The sequence below is a fragment of the Platalea leucorodia genome (genome assembly GCF_965183815.1).
Source record: "Platalea leucorodia genome assembly, chromosome: 3".
Lineage (NCBI taxonomy): Eukaryota > Metazoa > Chordata > Aves > Pelecaniformes > Threskiornithidae > Platalea > Platalea leucorodia.
In genome coordinates this window covers 84,518,513-84,536,788 of record NC_138825.1, presented here as the reverse complement: position 1 = coordinate 84,536,788, position 18,276 = coordinate 84,518,513, and positions in this window count along the sequence as shown.

Sequence of the window (18,276 nt, the reverse complement as noted above, 5' to 3'; positions counted from 1 at the left end):
GTCTGCACACGTATTATGTGCATGTGTGATATTTCAGTAATTTACCTACTTATTTTATTTTCCAGTAAAATACTTGTCTTGTATTGCTATAGGAATGACCTGACTTGTAATACTGGAAGTTCAACACTGTAGTTCTTCATCAACTCAAATTAAACTTAATTGCCTGTGACCTCAGTTCAATATCACCTTTAACATCCGGTAGTTAAGAAACAGTAATTCTCGTTTTATCACAGTAAAAAACAAAAACAAAAAATAAAACACCAAACCAAAACATCTCAAAGAATCTAAATTTACTTTGGGTTATATACCATCTTTGACTAAATTCTTCTCTTCCAGGAATAAAGTTGTTTGAATAAGGCTGTCTACCCCCACCTAGTGGGCAACATATTTAATGAACCGGTGAAAGAGCACTGGGTACACTTGGCAGAACTGTGAGACAGCAATTGTTCCTATTATAATTAAATAATGAATACAACTTACAATATCTGCGTGGATTAAATAATTGAGGCTCATGGGTTCTGTTGATAGCTGTGATTTAAAGTGGACTTTAAATTGTTCTAGCCAGCTTTATTGCACATTGTAGATGTTCTTTCAGCTTTGTGGAACTCGTTGCCTAAAAAAACCTGCAGGCTTTCTCCAAAGAGTTATCGCACCTCTACAGTCAGAAAATACCTATAAATATTTTTCACAAGCTGTGTCATTAAAGGAGGATGGAAAAAAAAAAAATCTATCAATAACACCCTTCAAGAATTCTTTTCATCTTTCTATTATTGAAATTCTGACCAGAATATCAGAATCTACCTTATCTCAGTGATTACATCTCATCTGGTCTGGTGAATGGAGTGCAAAGTCTTCAGTACAACCGAGCTAGGCTTTAGGAAGAGCCTTGCCTATTAAAGTGGATGCAATCTGCACTGTAGGGTTACATGAGCAGGAAACTGTACAGATACAGGCATCTTTGATTTATCTTTCTGTGTCCTCAAGCTGAAAGTGAATTCATCCACATGAATCCACAGGGTAAAACATGCTTTCAAGGAACTGAGAAGTTCTTATTCTCTTTGAAATAATGAGAAGGAAGGAAATGGAGGTGATGTTTGCTTGTTCTACATTGCACTTACAGCACTTGTTGAGCAAGCAAGACTCCCAGATTTGGTTTTCTCTTTGTTTACAGAGGTTTTTTTACTCCACTAACGAGGTCATTTCTCTTTCTCTTGCTCTCTTTCTGGGCTTCTGAATCAAGTATTCCTGGCTGCAGAGTGGCATAGCTTCAAAAGGAGGAATGATGAGGACATGGAGTACCCCATAACCTTGTGATCATTGACTATGTCTATTCTACTAAATTAAGCAGGGTCAGGACATGTGGTCTAATACCGGCACTTTCTCATCCATACTGTTCCATCATCAGCATACTTTCACAGAATCATAGAATCATAGAATCATTTCGGTTAGAAAAGACCTTTAAGATCATCACGTCCAACCATTAACATAACACTGCCAAGTCCACCACTAAACCATGTCCCTAAGCATTACATTTATATGTCTTTTAAATACCTCTAGGGATGGGAAATCAACCACTTCCCTGGGCAGCCTGTTCCAATGCCTGACTACCCTTTCAGTGAAGAAATTTTTCCTAATATCCAGTCTAAACCTCCCCTGGTGCAACTTGAGGCCATTTACTCTAGTCCTATTGCTTGTTACTTGGGAGAAGAGACCGACCCCGACCTCACTACAACCTGCTTTCAGGTAGTTGTAAAGACCGATAAGGTCTCCCCTCAGCCTCCTCTTCTCCAGGCTAAACAACCCCAGCTTCCTCAGCTGCTCTGCATAAGACTTCTTTGTCCACACTGCAGCACCTCAATGTCCTTCTTGTAGTGAGGGGCTCAAAACCGAACACAGTACTCAAAGTGCGTCCTCAACTGTGCCAAGTACAGGGGGATGATCACTTCCCTAGTCCTGCTGGCCACATTATTTCTGATGCAAGCCAGGATGCTATTGGCCTTCTTGGCCACCTGGGCACACTGCTGGCTCATGTTCAGCCAGCTGTCGACCAACATCCCCAGGTCCTTTTCCTCCGGGCAGCTTTCCAGCCACTCTTCCCCAAGCCTGTAGCATTGCATGGGGTTGTTGTGACCCAAGCGCGGGACCTGGCACTTAGCCCTGTTGAACCTCATATAGTTGGCCTCGGCCCATCGATCCAGCCTGTCCAGGTACCTCTGTAGAGCCTTTCTACCCTCCAGCAGATCAACACTCCCGCCCAACTTGGTGTCATCTGCAAACATGCTGAGGGTGCACTCGATCCCCTCATCCAGATCATTGGTAAAGATATTAACCAGAACTGGCCCCAATACTGAGCCGTGGGGAACACCACTTGTGACTGGCTGCCGACTGGATTTCATTCCATTCACCACAACTCTTTGGGACCAGTCATCCAGCCAGTTTTTTACCCAGCAATGTGTACTCCCATCCAAACCATGAGCAGCCAGTTTCCCCAGGAGAATGCTGTGGGAAATGGTGTCAAAGGCCTTACTAAAGTCCAGGCAGACAACATCCACAGCCTTTCAGCAGGTCACCTTGTCATAGAAGAACAGGTTAGTGAAGCAGGACCTGCCTTTCATAAACCCATGCTGACTGGGCCTGATCACCTGGTTGTCCCATATGTGCCGCGTGATGGCACTCAGGATGATCTGCTCCATAACCTTCCCCGGCACCAAAGTCAGACTGACAGGCCTGTAGTTCCCCAGATCCTCCTTCTGGCCCTTCTTGTAGATGGGCATCACATTTGCTAACCTCCAGTCAACTGGGACCTTCCTGGTTAGCCAGGACTGCTGACAGATGATGGAAAGTAGTTTGGTGAGCACTTCTGCCAGCTCCCTCAGTACCCTTCGGTGGATCCCATCTGGCCCCATAGACTTGCGTGTGTCCAAGTGGTGTAGCAGGTTGCTAACCATTTCCCCTTGGATTATGGGTGCTCCATTTTGCTCCCCATCCCTGTCTTCCAGCTCAGGGGGCTGGATACCCTGAGAAAACTGGTCTGACTATTAAAGACTGAGGCAAAGAAGGCTTTAAGGACCTCTGCCTTTTTCTTGTCTTCTTTCACCTTATTTCCCCCTGCATCCAATAAAGGATGGAGATTCTCCTTTTGTTGCTAATGTATTTGTAGAAACACTGTTTTGCTGTCTTTTACAGCAGTAGCCAGATTAAGTTCTAGTTGGGCTTTGGCTCTTCTAACTTCCTCCCTGCATAGCCTCACTACATCCTTGTAGTCCTCCTGAGTTGCCTGTGCCTTCTTCCAAAGGTCATAAAGTCTCCTTTTTTCCAAAGCTCTCTGTTTATCCAGGCCGGTCTTCCCCACCGGCTCATCTTTCGGCACATGGGGACGGCCTGCTCCTGCACCATTACAATTTCCTTTTGGAAGAATGTCCAGCCTTCCTGGACTCCTTTGCCCTTCAGGACTGCCTCCCAAGGGACTCTGTCAACCAGGCTCCTGACCAGGTCAAAGTTTGCCCTCCCAAAGTCCAAGGTGGCAGTTCTGCTGACCCCCTCCTTACTTCTCCGAGAATCAAAAACTCTATCATTTCATGATCGCTATGCCCAAGGTGGACTCCAACTGTCACATCACCCACCAGGACTTCTCTGTTCACAAACAGGTCCAGCGGGGTGCCTTCCCTAGCTGGCTCCCTCACCAGCTGTGTCAGGAATTTATCTTCCACACGCTCCAGGAACCCCCTAGACTGCTTCCCCTCTGCTGTATTGTATTTCCAGCAGACATCTGGTAAGTTGAAGTCCCCCATGAGAACAAGGGCTAGTGATTGTGAGACTTCTCCCAGCTGCTTATAGAATATTTCATCTGCCTCCTCATCCTCTTACCCATAAACACTCAACCCTATGGTCACCATCATTAAGCTCTAGACAATCAAAACAGTCCCTAACGTACAAGGCTACCCCACCACCTCTCCTTCCTTGCTTATCCCTTCTGAAGAGTTTATAGCCATCTGTTGCAGCAGTCCAGTTGTGCGAGTCATCCCACCATGTTTCTGTGATGGCAACTATGTCATAGTTTTCCTGCTGCACAATGTCTTCCAGCTCCTCCTGTTTGCTGCCCATGCTGTGTGCATTGGTGTCAATGCACTTCAGTTGGGCTGTTGCTCCTGCCAATTTTTTGGGGGAAGAAGTCCTAGTTCCTACATGAATATTTTCAGCCACTTCTGTGGTTTCTAGCACATCCACAGCCCTCACATCTTTGCTGCAGCATGGCTCTCCATCCCATACTTCCACTGAGATGGCAGACCAAAGGACCTCACTAGCTTATCGTCCCTCAAACATTGGCATGCCACCCCCAAGCCTGGTTTTACCTCTTTCACCCTTCAAATCTAGTTTAAAGCTCTTTAAAACATGGTTTCATCTTTCAGCATGGTTTTGGCCCATACCACCCCATACTGCCCCATACCATACTAGCACTCTCCCAAGCACACTTCCAGACACAGCCAGAACATGTTTTGTTCCAGTTAAACACTATGAATGGGACCACAAAGAGAGTTTCACCATAAGGACATGAGGTATGCCACACCACTTACCCTTGTGGTCCTAGTGCATTCTATTTACTGGTAGAGAATAGATGGAGGAGGTGGAAGTTCAGACCTTCCCGGGCTAAAGAGACCTGAACCAAGTACTGTGTTGCCCACAGTGTGCTCCTACCACTAAACTATTTTCCAGAAAGGCAGAGTTTTCACCTGCTTGTATTTTAAGTGAAAAGAGTGACCTGTGCATATGAACTGAAATGGAAGTTGAAAACCCTAAATCCCAGTTGCACAGAAGCAGCTAAGCAAGACCCTGCAGAAAGGAACTTTCAGATGCACCTCTCTGATGCTTTTTATTCTTTCTGCTAAGAAAAGCATCCCAGAATTCAGCATTCTGGCCAGTCTTCTCTACATCAGCCTCAGTCTAATTGCATCCCATCCTGGAGGTGCAGGTACAGGGATACCTGTAACACCTCAGTGAGAAAACTGAATTATATTCTCAGTTAGGTGTGTAACTTACAGATTTTATAACTCAAAGTGTCACAAGACCTAAGTCTACTATTCAGCTGACTATGGATATTTTAATAATAGTGCCAAGACATAGGCTTGAAGATTAAATGGTGACAATATGAAGGTTTTCAAAGTCTTTTTTTTTTTTTTTATAATATTTAGATATTTACTGTCTACTTGTAATATTAAGTGCCTAAGGTCTTAGCGTAGTGCTAACGAGCCAGTCTTAATTTCTAGTATAGGAGATGTATTTAAAAGATCAGCAAAATGTTCAAGGGTGTCATTTTTTTCATTTTTGTTTATCGTTTTTAGTCATATACTTTAAAACATACTAGAAAACTGAAAGAATGTATTTAGCCAAATAGGTAGGGATAAGCCGTCTGGCATAGTGGGTGTTCATCATCAGGATGATGAACAACAATATTTGAAATAAAGAGAATACTTAGGTAAGAGAAGGGTCACAAATTTTATACTCAGGGTGAATATCAGTTGTATTTAATCTATTTTTCATGATGCTTTTATGTGTAATAGATTCACAGAGTAAAACAAACCCTAATATACATATTTTGCTGTTGCAACAGCAGCTGGCAGTAGTCACATGACAAGATACAAATTTTCTTCTATACTTCTCTTGCTTTTACATTTTCATGCCTTTAAAAAGTTCATCCTTGCCAAGTGTGCCAGGATTTTGCTCTGGAACTCTGCTCATCCATTAAGACAGACTAATAAAGTTTTAGGGTTGGTTTGTACCTGAAATGTGCCTTTGATATAAATATGAATAGGTTTTGTGATTTTTCTGTCACTGTACAAAAAAAAACCCCAAACCTGTAAAGATAGTTCCTAAGGATTTTTCAGCTTTAAAAATGCTATATCCCCATTCAGTTTACAGGATGTATATTCTCAGGCAATAACAGGAAACATTCATCAGTGGAAGGATAGCATAAAATCCCTAGGTAAAATTTTCACTAAATACCTTTTCTTATGTTTGGTTTAAGGAACCGGCATTCCCAAATGCCTAATTATACTCTAGATGCAATCTATGACCTTTTATAATTGCAAATCATTTAACACTTGAAGTTTAACCTACTGATCATTAATAGCTGTCATACATAATTCTAACACATATAATGTGTGTTATGTGAAATTTGTTGAGACTTTGGATGTAAACTCAATGTAAAGAAGTTAAATGTATTAAAGAAAAGCATCTTCAAAAACTACTTAGGAATTTATTGTAAAATAACAAAATCTCATATTTCATTTGTCAAAGTAATGTGACACAGTGACAAAACAGCAACTGTCTTTTTTAATATGGTGTCTGTAAACATTAAATATCAGGCTACAAAATATTGAGGCTTTTTCATGTTACCTCCCTTGTCAAACTGCAGACCATTGTTTAGAAGCCACGAAATGATTCCGTCGAGAAATGCTGAGTCCTCCTTCCTATCAAGGGGAAAGGGAACTTTGCCAAGCAAAAGAAATCTACTTTTAGCAACAATAAAGAATATCTTTCTGCCTAGATTGATTCAAAGATCCTGCAGTAGGTAATGAATTAGGAGTTCTCCATTTCATTTTGTCCCTTTTGTCATACATCAATGTGCATTTCAAGAAATTTAATTCTTTTGCAATGCAGTCTGTAAGGAAAGAGGGCTTTGGTTTAAAAAACAACAATACAGAATGTGAAAACTTTTGACCACTCTAATTACTTATTGACCTAACAGTCATTCTTAGAGAAAATGGCAAATACTTGTAAAGTAGTATTCGTTATAATATATAGGATCATGAGATCAAAGATTAGATTTTGCCTGCATAAGGGCTAATGCTAAATGACATTAAATAAGGACTTGGGGATTTGGTGCATGGATACGTAATTTAGACATTATTAAAATTCACTTACTGAATGCTCTATCTTATTATAGGTTTGCTAAGAAAGAAAGAGTATAATTCTTAAAATCAGTCAAGAGCACTCTGGATTGAAAGTGTTGTAACTGTCATATGAAACAACAGAAAGAACCTCCATTTTACGAATTAATAAAATGGAGTATAAAAGACAACCAATTCTCCATACTTGTTTGAAAAATCAGTAATGCAGGATTTTAATGTGCACAGGTCTTTTCCTGTACCTCCAGATCCCTACACCACTAAAACAATGACACAACAATCAGCTGCAGGCCCTGTTCTTTTTTGGGGGAGAAGGACTAGTTCGATTTCCTACCTAATAAAAACCACTACTGAAAATCTTATCATAACAAAAGGGGTACAAAAAAGCCAAGTGCATCACCACAGCCAATTAGAGAGGATTATTTTTTCTTCTATCAGTGCATTAACTTGCAGAAGTAAACAGCATATTGAGGCAAAAGCACATTCAATATAAAGAAGGAAGGCAGGGTGCCCAGTTATCAGGAATAACATTAGTAACACCTTTTGTAAATATGACCAATTAGGTTCCCTGTGCTATATTTACCGACTAGCAGAGCCACAGTAACCTGAGGGAAAGATAGAGCCTTCTCCCATGTACCTCTAAAGAGTTGCCAGTGGAGAGAAAATAGGCTTTGACCTAGATGGCTGCCACCAGCAGAACATGAAGTGATGGGCCGTAGGGAACTCTTTAGGGAACAAAATGTCTAGGAAGAAGCTGCAGTCACTCAAAGGACCTAAAAGTAGAGGACTAGAGAGAGCAGAGGAGACAGATGTGTTGCTTCAGTTCTGATGATCTATATCTTCCTAGCTGATAAATAAATAACAAAGAAATTTGGGCATCATTGAATTAAATTAAAATAAATATGAATCATCTTGTGTGTAAAAAGCACATTTTCAGACCTGAAACTTTTTTCCTTGTCAATAAACACTGTTCTCCTCTGTGGTAAATCTTTAATTTCTGCAAGTGAAGACACAAAGAGAATCTGCTGCACCAATGGTGGTGGAGATAACAGCTGGGGAAGGTGAAAGCGAGGGACAGTAATATCAGATTTATCTTCGATGTAGGCAGTAACATTGCATCAGAGTAATTTGAAGCCTGGATTTTCTGTTTGAACAGATATGAGACCACTTCAAAGGACAATAATTTTCAGCCAGTACTCTGACACCCGCCTGAGTATGGTATATACACTTAAACAGCCAGACAGAAATCAGAGGGTTTTCCTGACTGTGCAGTGTCTGGAGCAGACACTCCTGGGCTGGCAATGGCACTACAACAATTGTCCATCGGGAGTCTTTTGCCCTGAATGTGTCAAGTGTGTCCCCCCCCCAGGGATATCTTCATAAGTGATCTGGATAACGGGATCAAGTGTAGCCTGATGAAGTTTGCAGATGACACCAAACTGAGTGGGGAAGTAGGCACTCTGGAAGGGAGAGCCACCCTGCAGGAAGATCTGGATAGGCTGGAAGAGTGAGCTAACAAGAACCTTATGAAGTTTAACAAAGACAAGTGTAAGGTCTTGCATCTGGGAAAACATAATCCAGGAGTGCAGCTCAGACTAGGATCCACCTGGCTAGAGAGCAGCTCCGTGGAAAGGGACCTGGGGGTCCTGGTGGACAGGAAGCTCAATATGAGTGAACAGTGTGCTGCTGTGGCCAAGAAGGCCAATAGGATGCTGGGTTGCATCAAAAAGGGCATCACCAGCAGAGATAAAAAAGTCATTACCCCTCTCTACTCAGTGCTTGCCAGGCCACACCTGGAATACTGTGTACAGTTCTTATACCCATTATACAAAAAAGATGTGGACAGGCTGGAGTGGGTCCAGAGAAGGGCCACCAAGATGATCAAAGGTCTGGGAAGCCTGCCATATGAGGGTAGGCTGAGAGGGCTGGGTTTGTTCAGCCTTGAGAAAAGGAGGCTTAGAGGTGATCTCATCACCATGTACCAGTGCTTAAAGGGGAGCTACAAAGATGGAGACTCCCTTTTTACAAGGAGTCACATGGTGAGGACAAGGGGTAATGGGTACAAGTTACTCCCAGGGAGATTCCGATTGGACACGAGAGGTAAATTTTTCACAATAAGAACAGTCAACCATTGGAATAATCTCCCCAGGGAAGTGGGTGACTCCGCTACGCTGAACATGTTTAAGACTAAGCTGGACATGGTGCTAGGCCATCTTGTCTAGATTGTGCTAGAAAGGTTGGACCAGATGATCTTCGAGGTCCCTTCCAACCTGGTATGCTATGATTCTATGATTCTATGAAGTACTGTTGCACTTCCCCCGTCATCCCTACCCTACTTTTTCATCTAGATCTTTATATAGCTTACTGATTTTTAGCTCTTATCAATGACCACCAATGACGTAACTCACTGATATTTTATTTGCACTATCCAGCAATGTGTTCTGGAAACTCAAATTAGGGTTTTTAGGAGCTCTCTCTATTGTTGTTTTTGTGTGTGTCTCATTTTAAACTGCACACTGCTTCTGATATTTCTCAGAAGTTTTCATAGTCACATTAAAACATTCAGTTTTTCCGTAATTTTTTCAATACTTACGTACCATGGAATATAGGTGCTATGTTAATTTTGGACTACATTAAGGCTAAGATAAGGATCCATCAGTATAAGGGTAGCTTGCTTACACATTGCTGCTGGGAAGTTGGAACCTAAATCTCCATTCACCACAAATTACCCCTATCCATGCACATTTGGAAACTTGTATGTCAGGAAATAACCCTGCAGATTAAAAAAGAAAAAAATCATAACCTGAAAGGTTGTTGTACAACTAAGTAGTTATTCCCTTATTCATTAAGGCAGGAAAACATATTGAGTACTGGGTGCTCTGCACTTCAGAGGTAGAGCAAAAGCAGCCAGGTACATATTTCCATTGTTTTTTAATAAATATGATGAATCTGCTCATTTACACACACCTTCTCAGCTGATTTTCTTGTTGCACTCCTATCTTTACATGACTTTCATCCATTTATACCCACTTACCATGAGGTGATATAACCCGTTATTTAAGTCACCTGTCAATCTTCTCATGAAGGTTTATATTTGTAGAATCACGACTAATATATATTAGTAGAACCACACATGAACCCAGAGTTTCTAAGGATGTCTCAAGCAGATTAAGTAATTTTAAAACCATGCTGCTGCAGCTAAAGATAGACCACCCACACCCTGCACAGTTTCCCTCGGCCATGGCTTCCTCCCACCCTTTGCGTGCTGAAAAAAAAAAAAAAAAAAAAGAAAAAGTTGTCAGCATAAGGAAAGCAACAGAAACCTGCAGTCAGGGTACAACATATGGACTGGGGAACAGTTGGGTGGACACTTTCAGCCTCACTCCAGAGCAAGATTATGGTAGCTCAAAGAGGTTGTTACAGCTCTTTATGCAAAGCTATATGAAGTTAAAGATAAGAAAGAAATTTTTAAGAGAAATATTTCATGGTTCGAAATTTACTAATTTTGTCTGTCTTGCAAAATGGCCAATGTTTCCCTTTTCATGAAGTGTCCTTCAGTTTTTTGCTCACTGTCAGGGCCAAGGTCTCCTGGGAGGCCACCATCCAGAGCCCATCCCACCACCCCAGCCAGGAGCAGGGCAGCTGGGGAGCACCAGGCACCCTGCTGGGGATGGAGAGAGGCCAAGGTCAGGCTGGGACATGGGCCTATGGGTGGGCCTGGCTTAGGGGGCCCATGACTGGGCAGGGCAGGGCTGTGGGGAGCTGGAGACAGGCCCTGCTGTGGCATTGGTGGGGCAGGGGCTGATGGCCCCAGGGACCTGAAATGGGATCCTGGGCCATGGGCAGGGTTGTGGGAGCCCCAGGGTGTGGGCAGGGACAGCAAGCACTGGTGGTACACTTGGGGGCCCTCACAATTAACAGCTTTATCTGCAGTAATTGTTCAGTGCGTGAAACTGCAGGCTATGCAGTTCAGAAGAGGGAGAAGCAGAGGAGCACGAGCAGGTAGGAACAGAAATATGCCATGAGTCTCCTCACTTGTCAGCTGAATTCAGGTTTCCACCACTGGGGTTTTATGAGGAAATGCATTCACACAATCTTTCTTGCCAGAAGGAATTGTGAAGTTGTTAAAATATTGTAAAGAGCTCAACGGTACTCTTTTTCATTTTTCTACTTTGGCTTTAGGTATAAGGGAGTTAAAATTTACACAGATCTTGGTGCTTGTGGAAATCTTCTGAAAAGCTACTCATCCTTGGGCTAAATCTGGCTGTTTATAGACAGATACATCCGCAAAAGCCTTAACACCAGTGCTTGTGAACTGCCTTCATTAAGACTACCTCTGTGGGCGAGACTACAAACCCGTGGCACTTGAAGCCTTTGGGCTCTGACTGGTGAGTCAAGGTAAGTAACCTGGTGTAGGACAACATGGGTGTCCATGCATGTCCTCATCCATCCTGGACCCTGCAGCCCCTCCACGTGGCTCAGACCGTCCACCTCCCTCTTCCTCCTCTTCCACAATGGAGGGTAATTTTTCTGTCCTTGTAGCACAGTGCCACTGTGCTTAGGGATGCTGCCTGCTCAAGGCTGAACTGTTGTCACTGGCTGCACAAGGTTTACGGAATAGATTGATTTTAAAGTAAATGTATGCATTTGTTTGGGTGGAGGGAATGTTAGACAGTTTTATTATAAACGTTAAAGGAGTGGGGAGGAATGTAGGGGCAGGGTTATGTTGTTGTTGCGCAAGTTTTATTCTCTTCTTTTTTATCCCTATTTGGAAAGGAATGGAAAAGGACAAACAAGCGAGAAAAGATGGAGACTCCTTACATGCCCACCCAGAGGGAAGATGGAAAAGAGAAGGCAAAGAGCAAGTAAAGTATTAGGCTATGAGTTTCTTCTCTGCTTTTTCTCACAGAAGGAGCCAGATGAGGTAATGTGAAAAGCAGCAGCACCAACTAACCATAAAAGAAAAAGATCTGACTGTAGTTTGACCTGAAAATAATGACAGGTGATGTAGACAGAGTTTAAGGCACAGAAACAGCAACATCCTGGAGGTCTAATGTGAATTACCACCATGGGGGGAATGACATAGGGGAGCATATACAAATAAAGAGAATCAAGATTCTGTGGCTATGACAACTTTCTTGGAGCATGTCCAGCAGTCTCCTTGGGGCTCAGTAAGTTCAAATAGTAAACCTTGCTGTGCCTGGACAGGCCAAGCAGACTCCCAGGGGTTGCTTGAATACATAAGACATAGAGGAAAAACAGAAGCAATGGACAGCTCATATAAAATCACAGTCACTGTCAAAGCAAAATATCAGCATCTCTTCTCTAGATATATTATTACTCTTATGAGATAGCAGTGGGCGAGTATCCCAGTGCAGTTAACATACTCAGCTGGAGGGTTGAAGACCCAGGTTTAGGTCCCTTTTCTGAATCAGACAAAGACAGATGTAGTGTCAGAGCTGGTCTAGATATCAGCGTGAAGGCTAAGCACTTGCTTATTGAGCACTGCAATGACTATCTTTCCTGTTAGAGTGGGTTCACTCCGTAAGAACTGTTTAAATATTCTGTGAGTCAGAGACTCATGCATTAGAATGATCTTTTGGGTTTTATCTGATATATTCACTAGAAAAGGCAGTGATATCAGTTAGAAGGGTTTTTTCAGTGACTGTCCAATTATTTATATGACATGAATCTCTTTCCTTCCTCCACCTCACCATCCTTCAGCTTTAACACAGAATTACAGGTAGCATTACAGGTGTTGGTATGGCTTCAGATCTCTTCATACAAAGTAGGGAACTGAATCCATGTCTTGCAGTCTTGGGGGAATGCTGTAATTCCCAAATTTTTTGATAAAATGTATATTAAATGAATCCACTTTTCTTTACCTTTGGATTTCTTACAAGAGCCCAACACCAAATATTTTATTTTCAGTTCAGATGGAACAATGCATTCAGCACCAAACAAAACAAAATTGTACATCTCTCTGCATGATAAACAGTGCTTTTTGCTGTGTTTAAGGAAAAAAAAAAAAAAAAAACACATGTGACAACTGATCCTTAAATAACAAATTGTGGGCGTTTAAAAATAGCACACTGAATCTGAACAGTATGTTTGTTTTTTACAGCATCTAAAAGATACAGCAGGGTGTGTTTTTTTGAATGTGTGCAGGTGTGAATAATTAAAAAAACACATTTGTGTGTCTTTGATTACATGATCATCCTCAAAGCTAAAAGTGATTCTAATCAGCTACACTGAGAGATGATGGAACCTTTATAAATAGCATATACAGTGAGTTTCTGTAACTTCTGTGTAGTTTAATGTCTTTCTTAGCATGCACATTGCTGAACGATAATAAACCCATAACAATAGACTTCACACATTTTCAGAACCTCTTTTTCATCTGAAACCTTCAAAATAACTATCCTTTCAATGTTAAATAGTGGTGCAATAGCAATTTCCTTCCTCCAGACTGATCCAAACCACACTGACACTCGAAATGTCTTAATGACAATTTAATTATAACAAGCCAGCAGATATCTGTTATTTTGATAAGCAAAAAAAACCCCACACTGAATGAATTCCCCCCCTCTCTCTTCTATTCCTATTCTATGACAAAGTTTTGTATTTCTTTACCATATCCAATTCAAAGAATGACACATCATTCACAAACCTAAGCCTCCTCATGAACAATATCTCTGGTAACATGCTATTGTACTCAGGTACAATCAACTTTTTGACAGCTCTTGAGCATTAGTCTTTGTCTTCCCTGAGTCCACCTTTTCTTGGTTTTCCTACTGCTACTTTAGTGATGTAGTGGCATGCCGATCCATAAACCTTTTGTGCTTCCAAGGGGTCTACACGTACCAGTTGTGCAGGTGACTTTATCTGTCCACCCACCACTCAGCTGTTTTTATTAACGCACCAGTACCTGGAGGGTCTCAAGGAAATAAGGGATCCAATGTCCCAACCACTTTATAAGTTGCCCATGCCTCAATGAATTAAAATGTCTCAACACACACGACAGATATAGCAGATAGAAACCTACAAAGGCAGAAGGAGAAATGGCCAAACTGACTCATTTGAGATCTTGTAGGAATCAATCAAAATAGAATTTGGATTTCAGGATACCTATTCAGTGCCTGGTCCCATCAGTACAGTGCTACAGTATAAGCTATCTGTCCACATTCAATTCATTAATTATAAGTCTTAAGGGTCAACAAGGCTTTCTGATACAGACTTATCAGGTGGGAGTTGATAAAACAGGAGGTGATCAACAGGAAAAACAAGGTGACTCCTCACAAAAATCAGGAGTTAATCTGATCCTTTTTTGCATCTCAATTCTTCCAGGCACACTTGCCCTCTCCTGCATAAGATCTTTTTACTAAAGTGGTAAGAGTGGACTTTGGTAAACTTTAAAAATGGGACAAGACATTTGTATGGAAAAAATTGGGCAGCCATAAGACTCCTAGCCACTTTTCCAAACCACTTTGGTAAAGAGAGGTCTGATTGCCTAAAGCCTTGAGCTTAAATATAAAGGTTTTGATTCCTTCCCACACAATCTAGAAGATGGAAAACCTGCTACTCAAGCTTTACACCCATAGAGTAAGTTTCACTCAAGGATGTTCAAAACACAAGCCTAGCTTAAATATGAATATTAATTTTGATTAAATACACACTAGAAATAAATTTTAGAAAGGGAAGTTAAAGGCTCTAAGGATAGGATAAAATTAAGTGTTATTGAATCTGACAGAAAATGAATTTAACTTGTTACCAAAACTATTTAAAAATGAATTTTTATATTACTCATTTGATAACATATTAACAATCTGTGCTATACTGCTGCAACTGTGATGCAGCTGCTTTCCTCATTTCACAATATATATAACTGTTATAAATAATATAACGATCTGACTGTTCATCTGTGAGTTGTGAGAACAATGCCTGAATCCCATTTGCACTAGTTCCAAGCCCACACAAGCACAAAGCAAAGCAACAGGACTTCAATAAGACATCCGTATGTCCAAAATGTTCCTTTATCTGTGTGCATAAAAATTCTTGGATGGTAAAGGGAGGAAGATAGGTGATGAGGAAAACTTTGCCCACAATTACACTTCCTCCACATGTAAGAGTTTGGGATATAGCTGTATGTTATGAGTACCTGTCCCCTTAGTGTTGGGTGACAGTACGCTACTTTCTTGAAGGGTGATGCAGCACTTTTCCCAAACTACTCCCTCATCTCCTTTCCTGGTTTCCTTAGCCCCTTGAGGAAGTAACTACTTTGAAGCCACAGGTGAAACACTGAAACCTGAAATTCTTGCTTTGGCCTGACAATGTTCAGCTATATACAAATACACAGAGTTGTTTCATTCAAAGTTATTTGCTTATTTTTGAACTCACAATAATGATTCTTACTTTTCATTCTTATAATCTGAGCAGTTGTTCTTACCTTGAGGCTCCCAAAGAAACTTACAGATTCCCTGTAAATCAGAACTGACAGAAAGATCATTGTCATTTCCTTTGGTGCAGTGTCCAGGATTTTGAAATTGTCAACAGTGAACTATAAGCCTCCTTCTTTAGTGTTGAACAAAATTACTGAAATAAAAATAGCACTGGTTTTCATTAGAGAAAGAGAGTACTGCCCTTTTTTTAAGTTAAGAAGAAAACAAGATATCCATGATATGTCCATTTAAAACTGTTTTAAAAGGAATATAAATACCAAGATTGATGTTCATCAAGATCTTGGTAGAAAATAAAATAGAGGATATTTATACTAGTGGGAAAAAGTTCTATCTTGTATCAGAATGATCATTTTACAGAAACGTGAGGAAAAAGGTTTGTATAGCTTCACATGTACTGTGCTAACACTATCGTTTAAGGCAAGCTTTTCTTAAATTTGAAGGGGGTTTTTTTGCATAACTTCTAGGAAATGCAGAGCATTGCCTAATAATTCTATGAAAGCACTATAGAAAAGACGATAGTTATTTTTCACCTGTTCCCCCAATTTTCAAAAAACTGTTTTAAAAGTAGTTTATGAAATACATATATTCATAAAATATGTGTTAAAGAACACACTAATTGTACAAATGATTGCAGTCACATCACAGGATTTTACCTACAGCAGATGAAATTTTCGTATGAACATATGCCTTGAAGAAAAATTGGTTTTGTCTAAATTTCTTAAAAGACATTTTTCTTTGAAATTTTAATTTATTTTATACTTCCTGCTTTATCAAAAAGAATTAAAACACCAAAAATATTTGTGTTGGAGAAGCAGGAAGGATTATTCTAAAGAAAGTAAGTGGAGAAAACAAAATCAAAATAGGAGGTATGGAATCTTAAAAATAAAGATAAGGTTTTGGGCAGTTTTTTGTTTTGTCAGAAACAGAAAAAAAAAACTATTTTTTTTTCTATCTGCTGGTGTTTCGGGGTGATTATTGCTTTAAGATGTGAAAAATAGTTGTTGATTTTCAAGCTGTTTTAGTCTGACTCTCTTGAGTTGATCTGTATAAATGAAGAAACATTAGCCTAAGGAAAATGTTGTGCTAACCTGGCTATATTTAGCCACTGTCCTTTCTGTGGTTGCCCAAGAGGCTTGCACCTCTGCCCCCTGAAGTCAGATTCAGATACAGAATCAGGTCAAACAGCAACTGCAGAATCCTAATTTCAGAATTAAAATGCTAGAGCCTCTGAAGGGTCATGGTTGCCCACATTTCCATGAATTATATCAATAAATTGCTCATGATCCTTTACTTCTGTCACTGAGTATGCACTGATATTACCCCAGCTCTTGCAGATTCCATAATCGCAGCGCGTGAGCAGGACCCTACAGAGAATCACAAAATGTTGGAGTAATAGTATTGAGCTGTCTAAACAAATATCCTCCAGCTACCAACCCAGAAGGATGTGGGCCTCTCACAGGGCCTGCAAGAGCTGTAAATTCCAAGCAGATGTCTTGAATACCCCAGAGTGTGTAAAATAGCCTATGTTTACGCAACTCAGTCTTTCCTCACTAGTCTAAGAAAGATACACCAACCATATCAGAAAGCAAACACCAGGACAGTATGTTTTCACCAGCCCTCTTTTATCAAGCAGCCTTTGGCTGGACAATTAAAATTTTAAGAGTGTCAGGTCCCAGTACCTTTTGCTGTCTGGGGAAGATACACACCAACGTGCTACACCGAAAATAGCCCTTCCACCAAGAAATAAACCTGGGACTAAATAGGCTCTTTCTATTCCTGCTGTGGAATATACAGCACATTTGTGTGAATTAAGTAAATATTCACTGGGCCAAATAAAGAGAAAATTTAGACATCGACCAGGTATCCATTCAATCTTTCTTTATGCCAGTGAATACTTCATTAGCTTTACAATGCACAATGACTTCGCAGAAGAGACTGAAATACTTAGTCATTCAGAGCTACCAGTAGTCTATCCCTGGAATGAGTTAAAGCTGAGTCCAAGTCCTTTTCCTAATTTGAAAACAGGTTCCCTCAGGGAGTACCAAACTGAAAGTGAGATGCTTAGAAAAAGAAATTGGGGAAAAATAGAGTCCCAACATAATCTTTTTCTGGGACTGCTTTTTTCCCCGAGAAGATCACACCTGGTTTGAATGCTTATCTCCCACTGCAGAGTAATGGAGATTACATGTTGCAATAGGAATTCTCATATAGCCAGCGTTAACTACCCCTATTTATCAATTGCCGTTCTTTGGATGAAGATGTTGGTACTAAATATACCTTTTCAAATATAATTTTATATAAACCAAGGTTTAGGCAACTCATTAATAATGCCTTTGGTTTTTTTGTCCACATACCTTCTATGACAATTATTTGTGAAGTCTGTAGCTTTGAGTTAGTCACAAGTGCACAAAGATGAAAGAAAAGGTCAACACATTTTCTACCACCTGTCATCATTATCTTCTGTTACTTCTGATAGACTCTAAAGTAAATGCAAACACATGATATCATTTACAGTTATGGAAGTAGATTATCTACATCAGCTGCTTTACTTTTATCTATGCCTGATATCACTCATCACAGGCAATCCTTGTGCAAGTGAGACAGTGTTTAATAGCTCATCTTTAGCAGGAAAGCATGCCGGTACCACAATAAATTCTCCCTTATTGCATCTTGATAATAAACTAACATGCATGCTCTTCATATCATCTTGCACTGTGCAGAGAGCAAATTAAGCGGAGCTTGCAGTTGTTTTCATCTTTAAAAAAAGATGTAGAGTACCATTAAGAGAAAAAGACAGTAAATAAAATCCAAATCTACTTTAATGTTACTATTTTAATGTTATTAGTTTTAAAGACATAAGAAAGGCGCTTTAACAAAAAAAAAAAAAAGTGCCCACGAAGAATATCCATCCT